Source organism: Neopelma chrysocephalum, unplaced genomic scaffold (assembly GCF_003984885.1).
Source record: "Neopelma chrysocephalum unplaced genomic scaffold, ASM398488v2 Primary Assembly neopelma1_97270, whole genome shotgun sequence".
In the NCBI taxonomy this organism is placed as follows: domain Eukaryota; kingdom Metazoa; phylum Chordata; class Aves; order Passeriformes; family Pipridae; genus Neopelma; species Neopelma chrysocephalum.
In genome coordinates, this window is record NW_020925911.1 from 19,918 (window position 1) to 25,793 (window position 5,876).

The window sequence follows — 5,876 nt, forward strand, 5'->3', positions numbered from 1 at the left end:
AATTTGGAAAAGAAATTATATTGCTTTACATTTTACTTGTATGCAGTTTTTTGGCTCAGTCTAGTATTGGTGTAATACTTTTACCAGTGTTAACACTGTTCTAATCTAACTAAGATCTAATCACTTCTCTCCCTACCTCATCTCAGAAATGCAGCAAGACTGTACCTCTCCACCTGGGATTAAAAATGGGGCTGTTCTTGGTCCATTATTGGCAAGTTCCAAAAACGGTTCCTCGGTAGAATGTGGTTGTCAGCGTTGCCACTTTTTGGATGGAGCTGGGACTGTTTACTGGGATCAAGGACACTGGACAGCACAACCAAATGGCTTAGGTAAGTCTTGTAAGAAAAAACAAGTTTTGTCACACGTAATATGGAAATGGAAGACTGGAAAGAACCTCTAAATAATCTTTTCATTACCACCTTTTTTCTTTTCTTTGGGTTAATAAAGATTCCAGAAATAGAGGGATGAACCAAACCAAATATCCCAAGGTGTCTCATGCTGGGTGTCCTCTGGCCTGTTCTTAAAACCCCCCACTAAAATAGATTCCCCTGTTTTCCTGAGTGAGCTTTTCTAGAACACAACTCTCTCTGTTACCTAGGAGGATTTTCCAATTTCTTTCTTCCATATTCTTCATTCAGTTAATTTCTTTCTGTCTTTCAATGCTGTTCAAAACAATGTCTAGAACCCCCACTAGAAGTCTACCAATGCTGGCAGGAATCCTGCTTCTGGTGATATACAAGAGTTGTTTGTTTATCTTTCCTTCCCTCCTGTATTGAAATAATTCTATTTTACTAACATACCTTGTTAAATTGACTCCCTTTTAAATTTGCAATCTATTGTGAAAATGAAAATAAACAACCAGTTCAGTTTTAATTACTTATTTCTAAATGAATAAAATTGACCTTGTCTTGATTGAAAGGTCCAGGTCAGCATTTGTAATCTGAAGACTCAAATTTAACAAATCCTGTGAAATAATGAAATCCTGTGAGTCTTATTTTTCTCCTAAGCATCCAAACAACCACATCATCCTTTCCACGTTTTCTGAGATTTCTTTTCAACCCTCCCCTACTCAGAGCAGAAAGAACACGTGCTGTAGTGAGGTTCAGGAAAAGATCCATTCCAGTTTATTTTTACGGTGCAGTCACCAGACCACCCAATCCCTGAGTTCTCCTTGCCTTTTCCTCAGCAAAGCATTAATAAGGGCCTCTATCAGCCAGTGATTCTCATGGAACTGGTAGAAATTTGTAAGTGACCCTCTGTCAGGCTTTATTGAAGTGCTTTCAGAAGTGAATGAGGTTCACCATCTAATGGGAAGCTGGACTCCCTGATGTGATCCTGGCACTAAGTTTTAAGAAACCTGTCAGAAAGTATCCAAAGCAATATTGACCTTGAATAACCTGAGAAAGCCCAAAGAAGAACACAAGATTTCCCAAATATTTTTGGAAGATCTCTAAATTCTTTTCATGGAGACAAAACAAATTAAAAAGCAAAGAACAGGGAATTGTCAAATCACTTCTTTAGGGTAGCAGTGTAAACTTGCTGTGGATCAGGTCTTACTCTCCTGAAAGGGCTCAGCAAACCTGTCGGCCAAATCTGACAGGTTCATTTGGATGGAGGGCTATTTTCATAGAAAAAGTCCTTTCCAGTTACAGTAAAGAAGCTCTTTTCTTTTTCAATGGTAAACCTATGCTGCCATATCTTTACAAATGCGTGTCAAATCCAAATTTTGTCATAAGCATGTGTTTTCTGTGATTTACTGTTCCCAGTTTAGACTTCCTTTTGCATGTTTGTTTTTTTTTTTTGCTGCTTCAGCCCGTTTCTTTAGATTTGTATTTTTTATGCATCAAGAGTTCTTTTCTTTTTCTTGCAAGATTCAGAAACATTTTAGAACTATTGACTTGGATTTCTTTCTTTGCTCCTCCAAAACAGAGCTAAAAAATCACTTAAGGTTGTTTTTTTATTCAAATACACTTTTATTTCCTAGAACCATGCACTCTTAATGTAACTGATATGGACAGCAACAACATAGAGTTGAAATGGAGACAGGAAGAGTTCATTTTCCTACGTGGAGATCTCATAGAGTTTGAATGTAACCAGGGATATAATTTTCTCCACACTACCATTCTGTCTCCTGGGAGGACACAGTGTGACCACGGCAGACTGAAATATCCAAAATGTGTTATGCAAGGTAAAACAATAATTTTTTATTGCTTTCCTTTTTAATGAATCAATCTTAGCTCTGTTTAGAAACAATTTGCTTTGGCAGTGCAGGCCTACAGTCTGTTGTAAAGAATATATGTTTAGGCTTCAGCAGCACAGATATGCACAGATATCTTGCACAAGACAACTCTGTTGTTTAATACATCCAAGCATGGGGAAAGGATACACATCCCTGTGATGGGCAAGGCTGTGGAAAGGTGGGAGAACCTCTTCTCCAAGTCCAGAGGACTGAAAGCTCTGTAGAATGATGCCTAAAATGTTGATGCTAAAAAAAAATAACTCAGGAGCAGTGAATTGAGGGTGAGATAAGGAAAGGGTTTAATTGTGCCAAGGCAACAGATGTTCCAAGACGCCGCCGGCTGTGCCTGAGATGTTCCATTTTATAATCCCATCTGTCCAATCCCAAGTGTTTCCACCCCGTAGCCTTTGCTCTGGTCCACCCCCTGACCCACCCCTGGGAATTGAGTCTGGGGTTTCGAGACCCTCTCTTCATCATTCTCATCATCCTCAGAGCACGAGGGGTAGGTACAGAGTCACCTGGTTTTTGACTCTGTTCTGTTGTTCAGGCCCAGATATGGGACTAAACATTAGTCTCTTGTTGAGGGTTGAGGAATGTGTAAACTCCTTGTACTACAGGGGAAGGGAACGAGGGCTGCTGCTTCTACTTCTTATAAAACTTAGAAAGCTTACGAAAACTAGAAAAATAAAAAACTAATAGGGGCTTAAGGCATCAAGAAAGACAACTATGAAAAGAAATCCTTTGTGTGCCCCCAGTTTCTGGTAAAGCTGCTGCTTTGTTAGTTTCTTATGCTGAATGTTTCTCAGTTGTTTTTCACGGTATTCCAGCTCCTACAGAAAAATGTGACTCTCCACCATCTCTTGCAAATGGAGCTCTTCCTCTCCCACCACTGACCCAGTGTGACAGTGGTTCTTCAGTTCAGTAGAGTTGCTCTGACTGTCATTTTTTGGAAGGATCTGAGAGAATCAACTGTTCTGAAGGGCAGTGGACTTTGCCACCAGTTTGTGTAGGTGGGTGTGAGAAGATAAATCAGCTCCTATTTCTCGATGTAATTCATAGACTCAGAACATTTGGGAAGTGACCTGTAAAGGCCACCCCCTAAAGTCCATCCCCCCTGCAATAAGCAGGGATATCTTCAGCTGGATCAGGTTGCTCAGAGTCCTGTCCAGCCTGACACTGAATGTTTCCATGCCTGGGGAACGACCTCTCTGGCAAAGCTGATCCAGTGTTTTACAACCTTCATTGTAAAAATGTCTTCCTTGTGTCTGGGCTGAATTTAGTTTAAAACCATTACCTTCTGTCTTATTGCCACAGCCCCTACTGAAACGTCTGTCTTCATCTCTCTTCCTTTAGAGCCACGTACTTTGTCAAAAAATGAAATGGAGAAAAATAATGTGCTACTGCAAGGCTTCTGTGCAAATCAGGTTTACTTTTACCCTGGGGATTAGGTTGGATTTTACTGTAAACAGAAGCATTTTGGAGCAGAACCCGGTACAACTTTATTTCAAGTACAGTGTAAGAGAGGACAGCTGCCATATCCGAGGTGTGTTGAAAGAGGAAAATAAGTCCCCATGTCTCCTTTCACAGGTAAGGAGCCTCTAAAGGACAAGGCTTGAGGAACAAGATAAACCAGAAAGTATAAAAAAAATTCTTTAAGGGATCTGTAAAACCATTTAAAACATAATAATATGCAAATTTTACTGAGTTGTTAAAATATTAAGAATGATAATTAAGAATATTAAAATATCCAATCCAACTACTTCGTATGATATCCTATGACACTTAAATATGGGTGTCCTTAAGGCTCTGCCTGTGAACATGTGTGACTGAAGATATGAAGAAAATTCAGGAATGTGGACAATGTTTGCCTTGCACCCATTTTAGCTGGTTTTAATAAAAAAGCCACCATAAGAGTTTCTTCTGTATTTTATGTCTCAACTCCATCTGTCTGTGAAATCAGTGCATGTTTGGTGTTCTGGATGGGTTTCCAAGGTTTTTGCAAGTGTTACATGAATAAATGCAACAAAAAAAGAAATTAAAGCATTTGAGAAATAGATAAATTCTGCTTATTTAATCCAAACCCTGTATAGATTGTAATTTCTGTTTTCCATTGAAGTTCTCATTTCTGTGGAACATAACTGAGGAATCTGACTTTGGTCTTGGTGTAAATTCACGGATCAGGGCGATTCCTGTAACAGTTCAAGTTTTGAGTGTTGGATTTTAAAATATTTTGTAAATTAACCTCTGATTATTAGTCCCACTATAATTCTCTCAGAATTACTCTAGAAGACTTATTTGCTTAATATATGCAAAAAATTATGTAGTTTCTTCTACTTACCTTTACTCCAATCTTGTCCTTTCTATGTGTTATATTTATACATATTCTTGCTTGTTCTCCACTGTAGTTTCATTAAGAGGCACGTGTCCTTTTAGTTATACGACATTTTTGATAGTGATTGCTTAAATTTACATGTCAGAGGGGAAAACTGATATTTAAACGTTGAACAGTTGCGTATCATTTCACGTTGTCAAATAGATGTTACTTCTATAGACTGCTCCTCCTTTGATTACTTGATCTTTGATGTCATGGAAGTGTCCCTAAATGCCAGGGATTGAACATTTCTTTTTCTCTGATAGTCAGGACAAAGAATCTTTGTTTCTGTGCCATGGACACCATTAGAAGAAGGAAAAGTCAGAGAGCTGGGAACTTTTGTTGTTAATGGCACTGTAAAACACCAAGCTGTGCTCCTCGGTGCTGCTGAGCAGCCCCCAAAGAAAAAGGTGAGTTTATGGTGTCTTAATTCTGTGACTTTGGCATAGCTGACACAGATATTGTTTTTATTACTAGAAAATTCAGCGAAGGAGAATTAAAAATTGTTAAATAATGCTGTCTGTGGAAATGCCCACAGTTCTCAGGGTTTTTTCACTGAATGGGAAAGTAGGTGCTGATGCATTACAGCTTAGAGAATAAAACTAACACCTGACCAAATAGACTGTTTTCAAGCCTGGAAATAACATATTGTATTAAGTATTCTTTTTATAGTATTTTTAAACTTTGAATAAATATGCTAGTAATGTTCTCTTTTACACAGAAGTATTTAGGAAGTCAGCACGCTGACTTTTATTTATGGTTCTTTTTCAGAGGAGTCTTTGGGGTAAATTGAAAATCTCTTCAGAAACCTCTGCTGCAATAAAAGTTAAAAAGAGTACTTCAGAAATAAAAAACGTTGATAAAACATTTCATAATGTCAAGAGGTGGGTTAATGAGCACGACGAATTGCAATCTGAAAGTGTCTCCAGTTCTGCTGGATTGACACAACTACCAATTTCAGACAGTGCAGAAGTTCTTAATTGTGCACTCTTAGCAGTTTGCACTCCAGGGCACTCAGCATCTGCACCTGCTTTAAGTACAAGGAGAATTTTCAGTCCAGATGCTTGTGTAAATGGCAATTAGCAATGGATATAGACACAATGGAGCAGACTTTTACAATTCTGTCACCTGAGCAATGTGTGAAAGACAGTTTGTCAGATAAGCAATCAAAGACTCCTAAACCTGAGGCAGCATTAATATCATCTACCACAGGGACTTATGTGGTGAAGAGATTTTTCCCCTCAAAATGGAGAAAGGATGGAGGTA

General features: G+C 38.5%; 1 long non-coding RNA gene across 1 annotated transcript; it reads left to right on the forward strand.

The window, feature by feature from the left end:
- Positions 1 to 1,977: 1,977 nt before the first annotated feature.
- Positions 1,978 to 3,681, forward strand: LOC113961559. The gene is made up of 3 exons (XR_003532345.1): positions 1,978 to 2,188; positions 3,067 to 3,249; positions 3,593 to 3,681. It is a non-coding gene; the product is annotated as an uncharacterized LOC113961559 (long non-coding RNA).
- Positions 3,682 to 5,876: the final 2,195 nt, after the last annotated feature.